The sequence below is a fragment of the Engystomops pustulosus genome, chromosome 3 (genome assembly GCF_040894005.1).
Source record: "Engystomops pustulosus chromosome 3, aEngPut4.maternal, whole genome shotgun sequence".
Taxonomy (NCBI): domain Eukaryota; kingdom Metazoa; phylum Chordata; class Amphibia; order Anura; family Leptodactylidae; genus Engystomops; species Engystomops pustulosus.
In genome coordinates, this window is record NC_092413.1 from 100539902 (window position 1) to 100564247 (window position 24346).

Genomic DNA, 24346 nt, shown 5'->3' on the forward strand with positions numbered 1-24346 from the left:
TTTATTAGGGGAGTATTTTTAAAAAATATTTTATTGCACCTATCATTAGCCTAGCATATTATTTTCTAAACTTGGAACACTCTTTTAGGACTTGTAATAAAACAAACACCTGGAGGCACGGATGGATGCATGGCTATGGCCGCTGAATAGGATAGAAAGAGTGGAGTAATGATTAACAGACTTCCCTGTAGAATACCCAGCTTTTATACTATAGTGCTGCTTTAACTTCTTTCCCGGTAACCACTGGCAAGATCTAGACAGGTAACTTATGACCCACTGATCTCAGAGTTCAATCGGTTTAGCTGTTCTGTTGACAGACGGTAATACCATCCTCTGTACAACCTGACACGAAGCAGCAGCTTTAGGAGCTTAGTTATCAGATGTAAATGTAGTAAAAAATTCTATGATGCGTCTAAATCAGTGGCTACACTCTTAAGTACAGACAGAATGGTGAGAGAATCTATTGTTACACAACTGCTGCTGTACATCAGTCAGCATTAGTCAATATTAATAAGAAAGTCTTACACACAGATTCTGTAGGGCTTTACATGACAGCTTGAACGGTATTAGATCTGTATTAACCCCTTAACGACTTGACCTTTTTTAGTTTTTTCACTGCCATTTTTCACTCACCACCTTCAGAAATCTATAACTTTTTTATTTTTCCTCATAAAGAGCTGTGTGATGGCTTATTTTCTGCGTAACAAATTGCACTTCATAGTCACAGTATTTAATATTCCATGGCATGTACTGGGAAGCAGGAAATATATTCCAAATGCAGTGAAAATGGTGAAAAAACACATTTGCAACGTTTTCTTGTGGGCTTGGATTTTTACAGCTTTCACTCTGCGTCCCAAATGATATGTCTACATACATTTAAAAAAATTAAAACCTCCTGTACAAATTTTTTTTTTTTAATTTTGCCATATTCTGGCACCAATAACCTTTTCATACTTTGGTGTACGGAGCTGTGGGTAGTGCCTTTTTTGTGAATTTTGATGGTGTTTTCATTGCTTTAATTTTTGGGACTGTGCGACCTTTTGATCACTTTTTATTATTTTTTTTATATTTTTCAAAATGGACGCTATTTTCCGTTAACAGGGTTAAAAAACATATTTTGATAGATTGGACGCGGCGATATCTAATGTGTTTATGATTTTTACTGTTTATTTATATCAGTTCTAGGAAAAGGGGGGTTTTTAGGCTTTTTTATTATAATGTTTTTTTTAAACTTTTTTTTATTTTTACTTTTACTATTTTTCAGACTCCCTAGGGTACTTTAACCCTAGGTTTTCTAATCGATCCTACCATATACTGCCAAACTGCCATATGGCAGTATATGGGGATTTTACTCATCATTCATTACAATGCGCTGATAGCACATTGTAATGAATGGGTTAAAACGAAGTAGCCTTGGGTATTCGGAACACCCGAGGCTACCATGGCAATGGATCGCCGCTCCCCGTGACGTCATCGGGGAGCGACGATCCGCGGCAAGATGGCGGCGCTTTATATGTCTGTAGTTGAATATTAACAGAATGTACCTAAGTACAAGGAGGCAGAGCAGGGATTTGAAGAGACAGAACTGACCGTCAAAATAACGCGGCGTGGTTCACTGCCAGCCTGGGAGAGACTGGAGTCACACAGACCAGACAAGTAACCAAAGCTAATTATCATAATCAGAAAAATGTCTAATTATGGAGTGCCCCGCAGGCAGCTAATTTTAGGTGATATGGGGAGGACTTTTGTAACCCTTTATCAGCAGGCATTGTTACTCAGGGTGGTCTATCTGGTGACACAGTAATACCGCGGGTTGTGTATTTTTAATATTAGATCACAAGGTGGATTTGGCAAAATATACTTCTCAACGATATCAATAGATAACCATTTTTTGTTTGTAGGGAGATTTCTTGGCTTTTATATAATCCACTATAAGGCATGCAGGTAAAATACACCTTTGGGAGGCTGTCCAATTCTGGCATGTGAACATACCCTTATAAGTTCATCTCATGAAAAAATGATAGTGAGAGCTTTTGTTACTGGTTGGACATTTCAGATGTACTCTAAGAAACAAGAGCCCTGGTGGAAAACAAGCTATTACAAGCTCTTAATCTGTTTGAGCATGGTAGTAACAGCCAAAGGAGTGTTGACAGGTGGGTGCAATGATAGCCATCATTAATTACTGTTATGATATCTCCTGGCAATGGAAGCAAAGTACAAAGCCAAAATGTACAGGTGAAAATGGCCCCTACAGTTACACTGCCTAGGTCCTTTTCATCATTTTTTTTAACTTCTTGACTACAGTGATACAATGGACACCCCTAGGATACAGAAACAGAGACATACCTGTTGAGCATAAGCGTGCAGAAAATCTGTACCATATAACATAACTAGCAAATTTTGAGAACAATTTCACTGTGAAATTAACCCTGTGCAATGGATAGGCTGAAATCTGTGGCTAATCCAAAGCAATTACACAAAAGGCTAAATTCTGTCTCATTCCTATAACTATAGGAAATCTATAAAATGGCCAGGAGGGACTTAGAAAACAAAAATGAACTTGTACAACCTTTGCCAATGCTCACTTTGTCCTGCGCTGTCTCCTGACAGCGCAGTGCCCGTTTGTGTACAGACACACAGCACACTCACCCAACCACTGCGGTGCACCAGATATAGTCGAATTGAATCTAATGCTGTAAGTTATTGAATCAAATATTATTGAAACAGAGGCATGGCACTGACAGACGGGGCAGAACAAGGAGACCATCAACTGTTGGCTGCTACATATCCGGGAAATAAGAACTCCATACATCATATATCAAGAGACTTCAACCCCCACCATAGGGATCAGTCCGTGGCACAGCACTCGTCACGGCCATGATCATGGAGTAACGTGAAGTGACCCTAAAGGATGCGGCTCACTATGAAGAATTTTCAAATCTGACAAGCGTCTATACGTGTTAATAACTTTATAGCATTTAAATAGGACCTATCACCCTGAAAAACGGCACTAGGAGCTGCTTACTAAAGTAAGTAGCTGCTAGTGCTAAAACAAACGCGGCAGTGTTACAATGATAGTGTTATCGGAAACCTCTGAACACTGCTGCGCTGTACATTACAAATGCCAGACCGCTCTCTGGTCCAAAGCGCTGCCTCTTCCCAGGACCGCTCACTCCACAGGCTGCCGGTGACTTTAGTAAGCAGCTCCTACTGCAGTTTTTCAGGGTGACAGGTCCTCTTTAAACTGAACCAAGGTATTTAGATGTTTTATTTTGTGACACCTCTTACTTTAGGTGTGTATTAAATCCTGGTTGAGGAGTTGTGCATTTATTTATGAAAAATATGGAAACTTGTTAAAAATTTGGATACAGTTACTTGCCCTAGAAAAGAGACTTCTCTGTAGCGTTTCTTGTGTACACAATCAATGGTTTCACAAAAATAATCACTGCGGAGATGAGGCTTCTGCTGTCACAGGATAAATGGAGGAGGATAGCAAAGTTATCCTACATCCCAAGACCTACCGATTTGTGGAGAAAAATGGATCAGAGGGATGCTATGAAGAACTTTGGTAGTCAGTGAAAAGGTGTATTGGTGGACTTATGTTTAAGAATTAGTTCAGAGCAGTCTCTGCACTCCTTAAAAAAGAACCGGTCATCCAAATAACCCACCCAAAATAAAATACTTCATAAAATTATTATTATTATTTTTTTTTTTTTAACCCACAATGATTATAAAAGCCAGTGTGTAACTGCGATTAAGGACTGTCTGCCAATATACTTACTACAGACATATACAGTTTTATTTTCTTTCCCCTGCAAGGTTCAAGGGTTTAAAATGCTACACAGTGCCTTGCTGGAAGCTAGAGAGAAAGAGAGCTCTGCGAGGGTGAAGAAAATTCCTATGGATGGGGTGTGGCAGGGAAGATAGACTGTGGATGTGTGGGACTTTGTTCTGCTACATCATTAACTACTTCCCTCGGGGAGGTTGGTGTTGAGAGAGATGCTGGCTTTGTGAAGAGAAATCAACCTTCTTCCTCACCCCACTCAGTGTCAGCATCAGTGAGGGGGCTGGGTAGGTTGACTGTATGCTGCAGCTTCCTGCATCCATGACTGGAACAGAGGACATCAATATTTTTTATTAGACAAACAATACCTCTAATCCAATGGATAAGAGAATCAGTGGAACATGTATAAAGACATCTAAAAAAGGTACTGTGTATAGGGAAGGGGTGGCGGGTGAGGGGGTCGATAGGGACAGTTCCCCTTAGAAATTAATAAAAATGAAATCACGCTGGCATGAATGTGTCTGAAACGCCAACACATAGAATTGAATAAGAAAAGTAACAACTTCTACCCCCAACAATCTAATGTATGCATTGGAAAGAAGTAGGTGATCAAGTCGTTTTTAATGGTAGGCGTAGAGAGGAAAATACTGACCGCCATTTATTTTGAATAGTGAATGCACTTAATCTTATAAGCCTTCCAGGGAACTCTACAAACCCACATATCCTTGAAACCCACAATATTTTCCCATTTTGGAGTCAAATGATGGTGTGAGCATGTATCTGGATGTAAAGTTAAAAACATGTCTGATGCTAAGCCAGGGGAAGCCGTGAAGAGCTTATTAATAAGCCAGCGGGTCACTTTCACTGACTGCCAATTAGGAGGGTTCTCATGCAGGGCTACTCTGGGGAGCTGCCAGCTATAATATTTATTTATGCAGGAGGTCTCAACAACTACTCGGCTGACATTAATTGCTAATAGTGATGTTCACATGTTTAAATTGGAGCTATTAAATGGTTCATGTACACAAGAAGCTTCAGTACACAGAAAATTATATTTATTCAGTTTAACCAACCTTGTGAAGGAAGCCAGTCATCCAAGCCCAGATCAGAAGCCGTCACCCAAACAATTAAATTTACATTTACATTTTTTTAGGCTTGGCATAAAGCTTCTCTTTACCAATACAACCAAGAATGATAACCAGGTGCTGGCTAATTCTGAACATACATATATGTATAGGAACCCTAGAATGTGATGGCACCACCATGCAGGAAAAACTCATTTCACAGAAACAAGGCCATAATTGGACCCTAAATGACCAGAAAGCAATAGCATATCCTAACAATAACCCACATCTTCACACAATGGCGATAACCCTTTAACCCCTTTAGGATGCAGCTATGGGGGTCTGATGTACCCCTGTCGCACCACGAGAATACAGGAGAAGGTCATGCATACCGACAGATAGCTGAACTCAGAGAGCTATATAGAAATGAATAGGGTAGCGCATGCATATGCAACTGGCTACTCCGGTCATCTCTGGTTGCGTCATGATCTGTGGGGGTCCCATCACCGAGGCCCCCACGATCAGTAAGTTAGGGCCTATCCTGTGGATAGTGCCCAACTAGCATCGACTAGAGAAACGCCTTTGTAATCTGACTTGCGCATTAAAGGGTTATAAAACTTCTGAACACTAACTAAAAGTGATTTTGAGATCGTCACACGTACTTCACGTTAGTGGTAAATGTTGGCTGATACATTCTTTTTTAAAAATAAATTTGGTTCGATTTTGTCAGCAATATCTCAATTAACCGTAAAATGTACACGTTCACAAAAACCCATCTTAAGATTTGTTAAACCATCCCCCTGCCAAGTTTGAAGACACCCGACATATGGACGTTACATGTATGGGTGCACAGCGAGGTGCACAGAGGAAGGAGGGCCATGTATTAGCCAGTTTTGCCCTACAGAATTTTGTGATTTTTAGTTGGTTCACGGACGTACTTTTGAGAGCTACAAAATGTTTGTTTTTCCGTTAAAGTTGCCATGTGATGACTTATTTTTTGTTGGATGAGATTTTTTTCAAGGTGGCTATTCCCTATTGCTGAAACTGTATTACGGTAACTTTTTTGTGAAGGAAGGTTGTAGAAAAACACAAATTCAGATTTTTTTGTGTGTTCCCTGAATAACCCAAGTAACATGGTATTGTTATTCTATGGGTCAGTATGATTACAGCTTTATCAAATATATATATTTTGACTGGGGTTTTATTTTACAAAATTATTAAAATGCAATGTGGAGAAAATAAAAACCCTATAATATTTGCATCACCATTTTACACGTGGTATAACGCTAAATTTTTTGTCTATACAGCGTTTTTGGTCTATACATTGATGAATGTTTGCAAGATTTTATGCAAAACTATGCCAGTCAGACCTGGATTAGTTTTGCCCGCCAGCGGGTAAATCATGATGTATCCCGCCACAGTGGCAGGGCCTACGCACAGAGCGCCAGCATAAGTTACATCTCCCCCATGTGCTTTGCATGTAAATCAACGTGAAGCAGATCTGCACAATGCACACACCACTGATGAATACACCCAGGTTATTCTGTGTAAAAGGTGAAAGACAACAGTTGTTCTACAGCATTTTTTGTACTGCATGACATCAGATCCTACATGAAAAGGCTACAGAAATAATTGAGTAAATGAACTCTTTTATGGATATAACCCATTGTGAACACACGGGCGAGATGCAACAAGGTCACAGACTTTTTTTTTTAAAGTCATATTCAAAATTGGAAGGATGAGCAAGTTGCCATGGAAGAGTAATTATTTTGAAATTTTTTTTTAATCGACGGAAACTTTTATACATAAAGGAGCATTATGTACATAGATCATGGAAGAAAACAATGCAGCCAGATCCCTTTACTATTCGGCAGTGTTTACCACTGTACGGTAATTCATTCACCATCTAGTCACAGATATTACAAGTCATGCCATCATTAGATAAAAAAATGTGATAAGCTGAGATAATACCGATTGCTTGTATTTTAAGGAAGGATCGATAGGCTGTTAAGATCGGTTAACCGTTCAGGGCCAAGGTCTTCTTATGCCCAAATGACCACAGCAAAATTTTACGTTATGGTGGGACACGTGGCAAGATTAAAGGTTTTTTTCATTACATACTTTTGCAAATTATTATTTGGCATCCACACAAAGCTAGTATATTAAGTTTTTTAAGTTTTATGATAGGGAACTTGGCAAAAATAGTAAAGAATTTGTATATTTTCTTAAAAACTTTCCTTTTCTTAAAACTACTTGTGGATCTTTGTGGTTAATATTACATCGAATTGTATTGACACATTACCTGTCTGTATTTTGTTTACTGTGACAAGAAGCTGATCATTTAAAAGGGGTATTCCCACAAAGACAAATTTCTTAAATATACTCAGGATAACAAAATAATACATTCTCCAATTTACTGTTATTAACAAAAATGCAGCATTTCACAGACATAAGTCCTGGTGTACACAATTTCAGTTGCCCCTAGATACAACCCTGTAACTTCTGACTTCGGGTCGGGCCGCCATCTTGGTTTTGTGAATGAGATCGTGAAGATGAGATTTCTGCTCTGTGCCTGTAGCCACACCCCCTGCACAGAGCTCATACACATCCTACTAGGAGATAAGTGATCTGAGGGCAGGGGGAGGCAGGCACATATCTCTGAGCTGTAGCAGAGCTCACAGTGCAACTGTGTAAAAGTCTGTCAGCCTCTGTAATAGGAATCATTCATCTCATCTCTGATCTGTCTCATCGCTCCTATGTGTCAGTGTGTTAGTACAATGTCAGAAGCCAGATGAAAGTGTGTATATATACACCTTGTACCCTAATAATCTAAACACACTGTCACCCCACAAAACTAGATGGATCATAATGTGTCTGCTTAGAGAGGTCCACACCTTGGCACACCTGAGCAGCCAAGGGAGAGAGAGGAGCTAAAACAGCAATAAAATGAGTAAAATTGTAAAGGGTTAAAATGATCTTTATTGGGTTAACATAACTACGGGATAGAAATGTGAGAATTTTCTTTCGTGGGAAAACCCCTTTAAGTTCTTCAGACTGCAGGAGACTTTGACCAATAATTTGCCACCTTAACCTGCCACATCCCTAAGCTGTACAGAGTGATAGAAAGATTAGATTAGATTTACACCCTGGCTGCATGGGAAACAATTTGGATGTAGATCTACATGTGGGAGAAGGTTAATGTTCCAAAAAAAATGTCCGTATTGCCGGCCCTCGTGTTAAAAAGGTAAAATTTTTGCCATTTACTTGACTTCCACCTTGCCATTTTGCTGCTGAGAATGTGAATAATATTTACATTGTCCCATTTTTATATCATACATTGCTGAAGATGCAGGGCCTGAGAAATAAATGCTTGTGCTGTGAATTTGACTCCTGAGCTCTGCACCTGTAAAATGCTGTGTCATCTAAGAAACCGCAAAGTGAAGTGTGCACCCTTCATAACCCTGGAAGCAGATGGCAAGATAGAGACCGATACGCAAGACAGAAGCCACACCCCACCCACTAATGGCTTTGAGGTTTTCCCACATTAGCCTAGACAATTGATATCCGATACAATTAATAATGGATTAACAGAAAACCAACATAATTAAGAGTCTATGAAGTGAGTCAGGTCACTTTCCTTCCATAGCAAGAGCCGAATGATGAAGAAAATGTGGCATTTCCTGCACTCTGGGGATCTTGTATTTACCTCAGCCCTGACAGATCAGGACTATAAATCTTCATAGAGCACTTTAAATTAGGGAGACGCTTCACAGTAGAAGACGCTATAACAATATATTCCCAACAGAGCTGGAAAATATCCTGTACAGTTGATATACTGGAACAATACTGGTAGAAGATTATGGGAGTTTCTAGAGTACTAACCGGATTATAGTTCTAACAAGAAAAATGTAAAATTCACTAGACACTGGTTTGTTTTTTCCCCTCACAATTTCTACGGTTAATTTTTTACAAGAAAAAAGGAAATTTCTCACCAATTGCCATTCACAAGAGTAGTGTGGGGGTGGCTTCTTGTAAGTAGAAAAAAATATATATTTATGTCCCCCACAAAATGCAGATGTATATTGGCAGGTTTTCTTCGGCTTTTTTTCCCACTGAGAAATGAGTAACCTGTCATATTTGAGGCAGAAAATGCACCAAAAATTATACAAATTCATACCAGTCCAAAGGAGGTCAAGAGGCACTTTTTGCCTTGGTTGGCTAAATGGAGAGTTCATTTCTGCAAAAAAATTTCTTATATAAACCTGTTATGTGAAAAAAACAGCATCAATATTTCTTGCTGTGCCAGATATTATTCAGTAATACTTCATATTACTTTATATGTATTGCACACATGTCTAGAACACATTACTGTGAATTCTGTAGGAAACCAATTCCAATGATCAGGTAGGTCCATCTACATCATTGTGATGACATGGAATGATAAATATCCCATTAGTTGCCAGGCAGGGCAGCAATAACTGAACACATGGTATTTAGGTGTCGCCTTTGACAGTCCAAAGTGGAGTGAAGCTCTAGGTGTGCCAGCAATTTACCATAAATAGGAATCCCTTCCACTTATGTGGGAGAAGAGAAATGTGTAAAGTAGAAGTATTTTTAGACTTTTTTTTAATTGCTCAGCCAAGTGCTATTTTTGCAAACATCTAGTAGGATCACTTTATTAAAAAAAAATGCAATGTTACATGATTTCCTGGTGGAACAAGGCTTCACACAATACATCCTAGTTGCATGTTTTGTTTTTTTTTAAAGCCACTGCAGGTGCCCGAATCCCCAACCACCAATGAAATTACAAGTTTCAAGGCAATACCCTAACAACTTTATACAATGTGACACAAATACTGCAGCCTATCAAAGGTTTATCCCCAACATAAGAACAACTGACTTTTACAAATGGACCTTTGGTTATGGATGCAGGTACTTTACTGAACTTTAGCCCCAGGCTACAATGGTCAATTGTAAGGAGTCCACTATAAAAGCTTTATTGTTAAAGGGGTTTTCCCACGAAGGCAAGTTAGGCCCTATCCACGGAATGGGGCCATGTGAATGGAGCCTAAATCAAATTGACAATTTGTCTGGAGATACACTTACAGAATATACCTGTTCCAACTTGCATACAAATTCAACTTAAGAAAAAAACCTATAGAATGATGTACATAAGCCAGTAGTCACAGCATTCATTGCTGACATGCCATCGCAATGGATTGGTAAAGTGAACATCATTTTTCTATGCAACACGAAAACAGATAAAACATTACTGAGCCAGCTTGGTTTGCTGCAGATGCAGTAAACAAGAGATGACTACTAACACTTTAATCGCTGGCGCCATTAAAAAGCAGGCAGCGCCATGTTGGCGATTTGCACATCGTAATAGATGATGTGGCATATGATAATACAATAACTGTTATTTCCATAGTTTAACCCCCTAATGGAAAATTCCACCCGAAGTCGAAAATGCCACTTTTTCACCATTTTGCAACTTAAAAATATTTTTATTAAAAAAAAAAAAAAAAACACGATCAAAAAGGTCAGAAAAAAATCTCAAAATAGTAGCATCGAAAAGGTAATTTCATCTTGAAAAAAAATGACAGCACACACAACTCTGTACACTGAAGTATGAACGTTATTAGAACCAGAACACGGCAAAACTACTTTTTTCATAAAGGAAGTTTTAATTTTTGTAAATGTATGAAAACATTATTAAACCTATATAACTTTGGTAACCCTGTGATCGTACCGACCCAAAGAATAAAGTAGACGTGTTATTTGGGGCACACCATGAAAGCCGTAAAATCCAAGCCCACAAGAAAATGGTGAAAATGCATTTTTTCACTGATTTCACTGCATCTGGAATTTTTTTTCCCCCCGCTTCCCAGTACATGGCATGGAATATTTAATACTGTCACTATATAATGCAATTTGTTACACAGAAAATAAGCCTTCACATTGCTTTTTTACATGAAAAAATAAAAAAGTTAGATTTTTGGGGGAGTGAAAAATGGAAAAAAATTTTTTAAGAATTAAAGGGGCGTTAAGGGGTGTCATAATAAGTTTGCCATTATTTTTGATGAACTTTAGGAAAGACATGGGGGAGGTCTGAAGAAGCTAGACTTTCCTTTTTAATGTATGCTTCACTGTTGGAGCTTTAAGTTAAGTTTTCTTAAATACTTACAATATCAAGACTGTGTGACAGCAACTAAATGGCTTCTCGAGACTGAAAAACCCTATGTGCCAAAACATGCCATGTTAATTAATGACTCATCCAGACGGGATGGGTACAGAGGAGTGTACCCACAGACTGCCAATTAGATAGCTATTTAAAACCATTTCCTTGTTTTCGTTAGTTTACATGCTAGTAAACACTCAAGTTAGAATTAAGCAATCTGTTTCCATTCTAAACAAGTGCTACTTGGGAATCCAGCCTTGATTTGTGCCAAGCAAACCATGTTACGAAGCTGGTGAGAATTCTCATTTTTACACCAATTAAAAAGAGGGAAAAATGTTTTCTATTAAAGGGGTTGTCAGAGTTTTAAAAAAAATATATATATGTGGCCGGGTGCGGGCTGACTAAAATAATAAAGCTGTACTTACCTCCCGGTGCCCTCCGGTATCCAGCGCTGCTGTCGCTCCAGTCCGGGCGCCATGTAAACAAACATGGCCGTCGGAGCAGCGCTGCATTCAGCTTCCGGCCGGCCGTGGCCGGGTACGCCTATCCGTCTCTATACACAGCATTGTGTATGGGGGCCGGAAGGTTGTCGGGTCCGGCCGGAACTGAGACCAGCGCTGCTCCGGCGGCCATGTTTGTTTACATTTTATTTTAGTCAGCCCGCTCCCGGCCACATATATATTTTTTTTAATCAAAACTCGGACAACCCCTTTAATATAAGAACTCCTGGTTCTTTTAACTCTTTTCACAGAAACCAACACAAGGGACATCTTCTTACAAGCGGGAAAGCATTTCATTTTATTTAAAAAAAAAAAACATTGATAATATTTCCAATGCATAGGTCCTCAATATCAGATTGGTGAGACCGCGATGCAATTTTAGAGTTTATGGGGACAATGATCAGTTGCCATAACATGAGGTTCTAAATGGTATAAAAAGCAAGCAGTATATAGTAAGAGCAAACACCCTAGGGGTCCTTTTTTGGAATTTTTAGGTGCAATTATAACTCAATAAATAACTCACAAGTAAAAAAAAACAATGCCTCTATGTATTTAGCACTTCATTTCATGTGACCGGGGTGATGTCATCTAAGGACCTGTTACATCTGCAACATCTACCCCTTATATGTATCTTATCACATTTAATCCATGGAGGCATGGGGAAGTAGTGTAGATGTCCATGGAGGCATGCTGTGATTTCTTGTGATAAGATACAAACATGGGGTAGAAGTTGTAGATATAACAGGACCTTAGATGACATCACCCTGACCACATGACTAAGTGCCCAATGATGTGCAGGACCTCATTGGACTCACATCACCCAAATTTTCTAATTGATTTTTTTAACATTGTAGCCATGGGAAGATACCATTAAGGGACAAAGGCAATGTTTTTAACCCCTTAAGGACGCAGGGTTTTTCGGCTGATTTCTCGCTCTCCAACTTCAAAAATCCATAACTTTTTCATTTTTACGTGTACAGACCTGTGTGAGGGCTTATTTTGTGCGTAACAAATTTTACTTTCCCGCAATGTTATTTATTTTAACATGCCGTGTACTGCGAAGCTGAAAAAAAATTCCAAATGTGGAAAAATTGAAAAAAAAACGCACGTGCGTCATGTTCTTGTGGGCTCAGTTTTTACGACTTTCACTCTTCGCTCCAAATAACATGCCTACTTTATTCTTTGGTTCGGTACGATCGCGGTGATACCAAATTTATATAGGTTTTATTGTGTTTTAATACATTTTAATACATACAAATTAAACGAATGTGTACAAAAAAGAAAAAAAAAATTTTGCCATCTTCTGACGCTAATAACTTTTTCATACTTTGGCGCACCGAGATGTGTGAGGGGTAATTTTTTGCGAAATGAGGCGACGTTTTCATTGCTACCATTTTGAGGTTTGGGCGACATTTTGATCATTTTTTATTTCATTATTTATGTTATGTAAAAAGGTGTAAAAGTCGCATTTCGGACATTTGGGCGCCATTTCCCGTCTCGGAGGTCACCGCCGGCCGTAACCGTTTTTATATTTCGATAGATTGGGCATTTTGGGACGCGGCGATACCTAATATGTCTGTGATTTTTACTGTTTGTTATGTTTTATATCCGTTCTAGGGAAAGGGGGGTGATTTGAACTTTTAATATTTTATTAATTTTTTTTATTTTTTAAACTTTTTTTTTTCTTTTTTTTTTCACTATTTTTTAGACCATCAAGGGTACATTAACCCTAGATGGTCAGATCGCTCCTACCATATACTGCAATACTACAGTATTGCAATATATGGCATTTTTGCAGGTCATACATTACAATGAGCCACTGGCTCATTGTAACGAACCTGCATAAACCATGTAGCCTCGTGTCAAAAGAAGACCCGAGGCTACCATGGTAACCGATCGCCGCCCCCAGATGACGTTCGGGGGCGTGGCGATCGAAAAAAAGATGGCGGCGCCCGCGCGCCGCCGTCTTTTAAACGCCGCCGGCGGCGTTTAGAGGGTTAATAGCCGCAATCGGTGCAAGCACCGACCGCGGTTATTAGCGGTGGGGGGTTTGTGCAAAATGCAAAAACCCCCACCTCTGTATGAAGAGGACTCAGCCCGTGAGCCCTGTTCATACATCCCTTATACCTCTGCGCCGTAGAGCTACGGCGCAGAGCGTTAAGGGGTTAATCATAGGTTTTAATGAATTATTCATTTGGGATGGGTAAATTTCAATGACAGATTCTTTTTAATGCACACAAACGTATGCTATGTTGGCTGGAGAATGAGAGAGGTGAAGAGACGTGCAGCCACACCTTATTTCCGGCAAAAGATAGCACATGCTCTACCTTTTTTTACGGCGATATGTGTTGTGCTCATCATACCATGCACAATTCACTTCCATGGGGGCTGTATGCTAGCTGCCGTTCATATGGCTAACATGTGGCTGCCATATACATTTGTGTGCATGGGGCCTTAATCAGTGTTAAAAGTGCAAAATGTTTACCAACTGTTAAACTAGGTGTGTAGTCCAACCTATCAGTGACCACACATATACTCCTTTATAGGCTGGGATCATACACAGGAATTCAATCACTCCTATTTTCTACCCAACATTGGGAGGGAGCACATCATTCCCATTGTTTACTCTGCACCACTCATAAGATAGATATGTTAGCATTTTACATCAGCAGTAATTGAGCATGTGAATAATTATGGCTCCTCTTAAGAATCCTCTGTACATGGACAATCATACAAGTACAGGAACTGAATGCATTGACAGGGATGCTGTAAACCAGACTGATTGATGAGCCCAAGTTTAGAGAAGGTTCTTCTTGACACAAACATAACATAATAAATATGATAAAAGCGCAGTGAAATTGGATAGCGCCGTGTTTATATACATATAGAGCAGTCCCCAGGTTACGTACAAGATAGGGACCGGAGGCTTGTACTTAAGTTAAATTTGTATGCAAGTCAGAACTGTTATATTTGCAAATCGCTGTATAACAGCCCACGGGTTGCTGGTAACTAAGGAAGCATTAGCTGGTGCGATCTCACCCTTCTTAGTTACCCGCAACCACTGGCTTGCAGTTCTTCCTGTGCAAGCCCTCCACTCACTGACTGGTAACTAAGGAAGCTAATGCATTCTTAGTTACCTGAAACCTCTGATACTGCCGGCATGTACTTACTGCATCTGTATGCTATCCCCGGCATCTCCATGACCTGCTCCCTCTTTTCGCTCTCTGCCCAAGGAGGAGGCAAAATTAAATGCTGTACAGTGTTTAAAACAACACAGGCTGATGCCGGGGATCGCATACGGGTTGCTGATCTATGCAGCAAGTACGGGAAGTAGTTACCTGCAAGCTCCGGCTGTGGACTGCCTAGAAGCCCTCCGCCCACTGACTTGTAACTAAGGAAGCGTGAGATCGCATCCTTAGTTACCTAATCCGTGGCATCTCCAGCAAGCTCCGGCTCTCAGATCTTTCTGCTTCCTGTGGACTGCCTAGAAGCCCTCCGCCCACTGACTGAGATTGCATTTTTAGTTACCTAATCAGCGGCATCTCCAGCAAGCTCCGGCTCTCAGATCGTCCTGCTTCCTGTGGACTGCCTAGAAGCCCTCCGCCCACTGACTGAGATTGCATTTTTAGTTACCTAATCAGCGGCATCTCCAGCAAGCTCCGGCTCTCAGATCGTCCTGCTTCCTGTGGACTGCCTAGAAGCCCTCCGCCCACTGACTTGTAACTTAGGAAGTGTGAGATCGCATCCTTAGTTACCAGAACCCAGGCATCTCCGTGTCCGCGCTTCAGTACAGAGGTGCAATGCGCAAGGCGCCGAGAGTCCCGTTCGTATCTATGGGTTGTGCGTATCTCGGAACGTCGCAAGTCAGGGTCTGCCTGTACACAAATGGGGAGATGTATCATAAGTCTCTTACAACAGAACTGTTCTTGTTGCCCATAGCAACCAGAGCTCAGCTTTCATTTTCCCACAGCTGTTTATAAAATTTAAGCTGAGCTCTGATTGGTTGCCTCAGAAACTTGATGATAAATCTTATTTACATTTTGCCACAGGTAAACAGAGGACACATTCAGTATTCTAATGGTAATATAGTACATTGGATCACAATTGCTAGTAAAGTGTATACAGATAACATAATATTAATTTCAGGACTGTGGTGTCAGAGTCATGGCGTGGATGGCAATTTTGGGGTAGCTGGAATCGCAATAAAATGGACCGACTAACATCCACAAACATATATTATATATTTCCTTTTAAATGTCTGTTCTATACCCAATTCAACGATTTAGGCCAGATGTGAGCAACATTAATTAATTAGTCCAAGGCCCGTTTTTTTTTTTTATACTGCTCAACTTCATGTGGCCGAAGCAATAACCAGCACCCAAGTTGAACCAAGCAAGAGCACCACAGTACAGCACAAAATCCCACCCCAGAAATTATAAATACCACGGTACAGCAATAAACACCACCCCAGAAACCAAATACTGCATTCAGAGCAGATAATACTGGAGAGAACCCCAAGACCATACATAAAATAAATAAATCCTTTTATTTTCTGTCCTGACTCCTGATGCTTGCTGTATGCGTTAGCATCAGGACCCAGTTACAGTAAAACCCTTAGCACTCCTGGTACCTCTTCGACTCCCGATGCATACTCTGCATCCTGACACCAGTGCATTCAAGCAGCATCAGGAGCCAGGACACAGAATGCAGAGGACTGCAAGCAGCAAGAACTTCTAGGCTGCATTCACTTATGCCCAGCCACATGCACCAACAGGTATGGACTGTCAGCAGGGTGCTGGCCACAACTCAAAGCTTTACAGGCAGTATGTTACCTGCACCCCGGATCTAGGCCTTAGGTTGAGATGAATGAGTGCTACGCTTTACATGCTAGGTAGTGAAGCTCCTCTGCTACACATCAGAGGAATAATCCACTGGGAAGGAATAGCCACATTTAACTCAGCACTGCTAGAAGGACCAGGAAAACCGGACTGTGTAGTTAAAGTCAGAGTTCCGAGTTGGAAGTTCCGCCTAATTATTCAAAAGCCTGGTTAATCTATGCAGCGTCTTGAGGAAGGGGCGAAAAACCACAATAAGATATAATATCTATGCCGTCACAGGTTGCTATGGGGAAAAAAAAATCATTTACCAACCATGGTTTTTTTATTTATTTATTTTTTTTAATATTGTATTAACAATAACTTCTAACATACATTCCATACACCAGCCAGATGGAGGAGACAAACTGAAGAGTAAGCATGTTTACTGTAAAGCTATAGAACCAAATCATTGGGATATTTTTTTTTTTTTACAAGCTTCACCACCTCAAAAAAAATATTTTACACATAAATATCCCAAATATCTACAGAAATAAAGAGACCATACAAGTAAATTGATACAAAACTATGTAGACACATGGTGAGGTCTTCCTTAAAAAGTACCAATGTTACTCAGTATGCCAGGAATAAGTTGAGATAAAGACTAGAACACCACAGCAGAGGATTCCCACGTAACAAAGTGCTTAATATGCTTTAACCAGATTATATCCCAGTCACTAGCACTGAATGGCAAATATTAAGGGCAATGAAGCGAGAGTACTGTACGCTACAGATCACCTTTTGTTCTAATGAAAGCAGCTTCTGGGGCTGTGGCGCTGCAAAGAACTTCTTTGTCAAAAGCACACGACCAAACAATCACAGACTGATAAAATTCTCACATGGCCAGGACTGAAATGTTACACTTGTCAGGTCCATCAATGGTCACCTATTTATCCTGCTGCTTAGACATACAAGCAGTTGGTAAATGCAACCCACAGATTCCTGAGGGCATCCCACAGATCCCAATTAGATCTGCTCCAAACAACGTCTTTGGAGACACTCCTACCAAATGGTTAGGAGAAGCTTCAAAAAGACATAAAATACACAGAACCCATGCACTGAATTATATTGTAAAAGTTATGTTATGCCTAAGCCTACAATCACAAAATAAAAAAATAGAAAATCCTAGCTCTTAATAAATCCTTTAACCCCTAGGCGCACCACGACGTTATACTGCGTCCCCGGGGCTACATGCCGAGCGCACCGGGATGTAGTATAACTTCCTGCACCGGCTCACGAACGGAGCCGGCACCAGAAGCAGCGGCTGTCAGCTGTCTATCACAGCTGTGAAAAATGGTACCTAAATTCTGAGCCTTATAACATTCTAGTAAAATATGTGGAATCTTAAAAAACCATGCCAACATAAAGCAGACATTTGGGAAATGTAAGTTATGAATTTAAGTGCTATGACTATCTGCATCAAAAGTAGAGAATTTAGAACGTTGAAAATAAAGAATTTTTCCAAATTTTTGCCAAATTTAGGTTTTTTTCATAACTACTGTAAACGCAAAAGATTTCATCCAAAAATTTTTTTTTAAATCAGAAATTTTTATTGCTTTTACTTATAGCAGAAATATGCACAATACAAAAATTGCCATTAGTCAGTGCACATTAATACAAATGTACACTCACCGGCCACTTTATTAGGTACACCATGCTAGTAACGGGTTGGACCCCCTTTTGCCTTCAGAACTCCCTCAATTCTTCGTGGCATAGATTCAACAAGGTGCTGGAAGCATTCCTCAGAGATTTTGGTCCATATTGACATGATGGCATCACACAATTGCCGCAGATTTGTCAGCTGCACATCCATGATGCGAATCTCCCGTTCCACCACATCCCAAAGATGCTCTATTGGATTGAGATCTGGTGACTGTGGAGGCCATTTGAGTACAGTGAACTCATTGTCATGTTCAAGAAACCAGTCTGAGATGATTCCAGCTTTATGACATGGCGCATTATCCTGCTGAAAGTAGCCATCAGATGTTGGGTACATTGTGGTCATAAAGGGATGGACATGGTCAGCAACAAAACTCAGGTAGGCTGTGGCGTTGCAACGATGCTCAATTGGTACCAAGGGGCCCAAAGAGTGCTAAGAAAATATTCCCCACACCATGACACCACCACCACCAGCCTGAACCATTGATACAAGGCAGGAATGTCGCAGCAGAAATTGAGACTCATCAGACCAGGCAACGTTTTTCCAATCTTCTACTGTCCAATTTCGATGAGCTTGTGCAAATTGTAGCCTCAGTTTCCTGTTCTTAGCTGAAAGGAGTGGCACCGAGTGTGGTCTTCTGCTGCTGTAGCCCATCTGCCTCAAAGTTTGACGTACTGTGCGTTCAGAGATGCTCTTCTGCCTATCTTGGTTGTAACGGGTGGAGATTTGAGTCACTGTTGCCTTTCTATCAGCTCGAACCAGTCTGCCCATTCTCCTCTGACCTCTGGCATCAACAAGACATTTCCGCCCACAGAACTGCCGCTCACTGGATGTTTTTTCTTTTTCAGACCATTCTCTGTAAACCCTAGAGATGGTTGTGCGTGAAAATCCCAGTAGATCAGCAGTTTCCGAAATACTCGGACCAGTCCTTCTGGCACCAACAACCATGCCACGTTCAAAGGCACTCAAATCACCTTTCTTCCCCATACTGATGCTCGGTTTGAACTGCAGGAGATTGTCTTGACCATGTCTACATGCCTAAATGCACCGAGTTGCCGCCATGTGATTGGCTGATTAGAAATTAATTGTTAACGAGCAGTTGGACAGGTGTACCTAATAAAGTGGTCGGTGAGTGTATATTCAGTATAAACATGTAGAACATTTCCCAAATCACCTCCCCCCCACCCAACAACTCTTTGGTCTGCCATCTCTCCCTTATAGGACACCTGTCATCAGGTCTGTGTCACTTGTCCTGTCACCTCTACCTGTTGGAGCAGCTCACAAGGATCCCATCCCAGCCTTTATCTAGTTATTTCATACATTATTCATTGTAAAATCATCTATTCTTTATCATATAAATGAGGCTGGTCACATGGTCAGAGGCAGTGATGTCACCCGTTACCCCTCCCCTCTCCTCCCCCTGCTCATGTCTGTGTGTAATGTTTAGTAATGTTTAGTTCGTGTATGTGCTGCATCTGCTGACATGCTGCATCCTCCTAATACACAGAGACACAGACATCAGCTACACATGAATCTGACATGTTCTGCTGTAACATGGCTGCCTGGAGCTGCTGTATCTCTCCTATACACACTCACAGGCTGCAGGGGGCGTGGCCGCCAGCACCAGGAAGCACATCATTATATAGCCTCACACCATTATACAGGCTGTCAGTCAAGCACTGGGGGTGTGGCTGTGCCTCCCACTCATGAATAAGGTGGACAGCTTGAATATGCTAATGCTTCATTGGACATTTCACAGGTCATTTGCATACAGCTTTAGGACCTCATTGCTTAGGTTTACAGGCATGTAGAGGGACAATGAAGGGATAGAGGCAATGCTCTCTAATGGCAGTTTATGAAAATATATTTAGTTTAGGGGGTTATTTTGCATGACGGGTTCTCTTTAAGCCATCTATTCATCACACATCCAATACAGCCATCAATATACTAGGATAACTCTTACTGCCCCAGTATACTCCTCAAATTTAACCTGGACCAACCTCTCCGCAATTCCTCAGTTGCCAATCCTGGAAATTCCACCAAGTCAAGCCACTGTTTCTCAAAAAAAGATTACCCCTTTTCTGGTAAACCTTCATTTCCATCTGTGTAGATTTGTTTGTCATATTTATCACCTCTCCCAACCCTGGAGGATCCGCATCTAACCAGTGCCTAGCTATACTTTCCCTGACTTGGTAAAGAAATTTTGCCACAGCCAAGCGTTCATTCTGAGTGCCCTGTTGTCCATCCATACAGCTCAATAGACCAACCTTAGGATCATGAGGAAGCCTTATGTTATATATCCGATCCATCAAATCCTCTGCCTCCTTCCACAAGCTCTCTAATGCTGCACACGACCAAAACATATGCCATCCGTCTGCCCTCTCTTCTTGACACCGGGGACACCTTGCATCCTCCCTCAATCCCATTTTCCATAGGACATATGGCGTCCTATTTACTCTGTGCAGTAAAAATAACAGACCTTCTTTGTGCAACATTCATGGATAAGACACTAGGAGAACCCGTTGCCTCCACTCACTCTTCCTACGATAGTTCCGCAACTTCCTCCTCCCACCTCCTTTTAGTCTCGACCATAGGATCCACCAATACTTTGGAGAGAAGGAAACCATACAACAGGGAGATTACCCCTTTAGTCCCTTGGGCCTTGACTACACCTTCCAACGCTCCCATAGAGCTGATTTCCAATGAACCGAATTGGGCCTGTGTCTGTAAAGCACGTCTCAACCGCAAGTATTGAAAAAACCAGGACTGCGGCAATTCAAAATCCTCCCTTAATTGCTGGAAAAACTTCAATACCCCATCAGAGTACAGCTGATATAAATAGCGCAACCCTTTGCTACCCCACCTTTGCATATCCTCCAGCATAAATACTTCCCCTAAGACACGGTTATCCCACAGAGGCGTGTATTTAGTATAGTTTTCTACTCCCAGCAAACCTTTGTATACTTTCCACACCTTTTGCAGCAACCCCATCGTCGGTCTAGCCCTAGCCATCCCCTGAAACCTCCTTGCTTCCAGGGCCGCTAGCGGACCCATGTCACCTCCCAAGTGCAACAACGTTTTTCGGGCAGTCAGTCACCCTTTCCTCCCTGGCCCAGCCACTCATATGCTGACACTGGGCTGCTAAATAATACACACATGCATTTGGCAGTGCCAGACCACCCTTGTGTTTGGGGAGCTGCAATTTTTCTAACCTTCATCCAAATCTTTAAAGGAAACCTACCATTTAGAATGGCAGGGGTAAGCTGTAAGTACCGAGCACCAGCTCAGGGTGAGCTGGTGCCGGTACTTACTTTCGTTAGTGTTATAAACCGCGGTATCGCACGCAGCGCCAAAGCCTGTTCTGGTCTAGAGTTTAAAAAGTGTTAAAACTGCGATACCGCGGTTTATAACACTAACGAAAGTAAGTACCGGCACCAGCTCACCCTGAGCTGGTGCTCGGTACTTACAGCTTACCCCTGCCATTCTAAATGGTAGGTTTCCTTTAAACTAATTTGAAGTACAATGTGTCACGAGAAAACAATCTCAAAATCCCCTGGATATCTTATAGCGTCCCAAAGCCATAAGCACTTATAGTGACACAGGCCAGATTTGAAAAATGGGGCCGCGTCCTTAAGGCCAAAAGAGGCCGAGTCCCTTAGGGGTTAAAAAAATGAAATGTAATTTGGTTTGTTTCATTGTTATATGGATACACAAAAAACAGAAATAGGGATAATGCCCCTAAACACAGACAACACCACTGAAATGTCTGGCTAGAATCACATTAAATGGCTACAAAATGAATTGTTTCACCATTAATAGAAGGGCTCCTCTGCAGCCTTGCATAAATATGTACTTTTAAACATATGCTTATGGGACAGGGAAGTCGAAACCAAACATGTAGACCTCAAAAGTACCTCAATATTTAAACAAAGACACATTCACACAAATCAGGTTCTTAGCCCAAAAAGATGTGGGAAATACTGGAAGGGCCATCAGTTTTGTAGATGTTAAACTATTGGTAAAATATAAACACAGATAAACACAGTAAGTACCACAAAGAATGATTAAGAGAGGACTGTGTGGCTAGAGGATGAATTAGTACTCAATTTAGTTCCCTTTATGGTACCAATGGTCACAATATATACCGTAGTCAAAGAATTAACCCCTATATATTTTATTAATTTTTTTTTTAAGATGATCTGTTTTGTAACATATTCCGACAGATTACTTCATCTTGGATGTACTGCAGGTTTGCTTTTCTCATAAAGAGTAATGAAGCTTTATACATCATTTTGTTCTTAAATGGGCAAATTACAAAAACAGGACACAGTGTGAACAAAGTTAACAGTTGAAAAATACGAAGGGATGCTGAATTGTTGTGCTAGATGGCCATTGCTTACATCCATGCTTCCAAATGTGCTATGGACATTCACTAGAAGTTGATCCTGGAACAGGAACAAAAGCACCAGGTGGTTTATGACCCCTTGACCTCTTCTGAATTTGGATACCCTAGGTTTTCCTGTTATCTCATCTGTTTATTTACTTCCAACCTCTGTCCTGAGAATAGAAAGAGGTTTCAGTTTGTTTATATTCTGTGTTTTGTGAATTTGATCATTGAATTGTATTTTAATTTAAAATGAGAAGGTTGAATGAATCTCAGATGAGCGCTGTGATCTTTCCACTAGCTACAAAGCACAGCACTGTACACAGAACAGAGTCTGTGCTCGTTATACAGCTAATCAGAGGGGGTACCAAGTGTCATGTATCTAACCTGTTGGATTGAAAGTCTATTCTATACATCTGTGATCACTTTGGAAAACCCTTTTAATAAAAATGTGTGGGATGGATCCACCATACTGATCCCACCAATCCCTTCCAGACACTTCAGTCCTCTAGCACCTGTTGGGAAATTCCACTTCCACCAGACACTAGAATGGGAATATGTGGAAACATGGCATTTGTCAATCCACATATGGACATTATACCTTATTTCATTATATAAAAATAGTTTTGCAATTGCTTTCAGAATAGGTTTTTTATGCACTAATGCGGTTTTACAATTCACAACCATCATCTACTTTGTGTGGTCTTAAAAGGGAACCTGTCACCACATTTGCACAGATACAGCTAGCGGCAGGTTCCTATAGAGCCCTTTCAACTGACACCCTTCTTTTAGCTAAAAATTATGTCGCTTTCATCCACACAAATCACCTTTCATCTTACATCACCGGGCATCAGAAGGAGCGTGTCCTGCTCGGCCAGCGCCTCCCATCTACTCCTCCTCATGCCTCTTAACTATTTAGCAGTTTAGGTCATGCGGCCAGGGTGACATCACCTCTTAACAATAGCAAACTGTACCCCATGAATGTATATAAGCACATGAAGTCACAGCAGCCTCCATGGACTTCTACTCCTCTCCAACCTCCATGCTGTGATTTTATGAGATCACTCACATACATGGTGTACAGTTTGCCATTGTTGTATCCATGATATGTGATTTACCTCTGCTGGATCCTCATACCTATTGCACTCTATTGCCCTACCCTTTACTTATGTCTGTTTATTTATAACTACTTATCACTTTCATGCATTGCTCTTCTGTTTTTAAATTGTTCCTTTGCCATGTGCCTATGGACTGTTTACTAATTATGTGTTTACTATGATCAATAGACTATATTTTTCATATATAGCTTACATCTTTGCTCAAACTTTCATGTATACTTTGTGATACATTGTTGGAAGGGTAAAGGACTGCAGTGATGTTACATTCATGTCATGTGACCAGAGTAACACAAGGCATTGTGTAAAAAAATTGACACAATATCTCCTATAAGTTAATAGTAGTTTATATGTCTGTATTTGAATATTAGCAGACAGCCCCTTAGTACAAGGAGGCAAAAGTAGTGATTTGAAGAGACACAGAGCTGTCAGTCAAAATAAGGGAGCGTGAGTTCACTGGCAATCTGGGAGATCAAAGAGTCAGAGCCAGCAGACACAAGCTAATTTGCATATCAGAAAAATGGCTATAATTATGGCTAATTTTAGGCTATATGGGGAGTACTTGCAACCCTTTATCTGTAGGCATTGTTAGTCAAGGTGGTAAAATTTTGGTGACAGGTCTTCTTTAAAAGCCGTTAGAGGAGTTCTCCAGGGATTCTGGCAACCCCTAATAGGGGCAGGTGCCACCAGGGCCTCTTATAGGACTTGCTTAGTGGGGTTCCTTTGTTTCACATCATGGGGCTTACTAATTGACTGCAGAGTTTGCCATGAAGGTCAATGTTTT

At 40.8% G+C, this 24346-nt stretch overlaps 1 protein-coding gene across 2 annotated transcripts in view; it reads right to left on the reverse strand.

Annotated features, from left to right (window-relative positions):
* Nucleotides 1-24346, reverse strand: part of RNF217 (ring finger protein 217) — a 54607-nt gene that overhangs the window by 17608 nt on the left and 12653 nt on the right. The gene's annotated exons all lie outside the window — the stretch shown is intronic.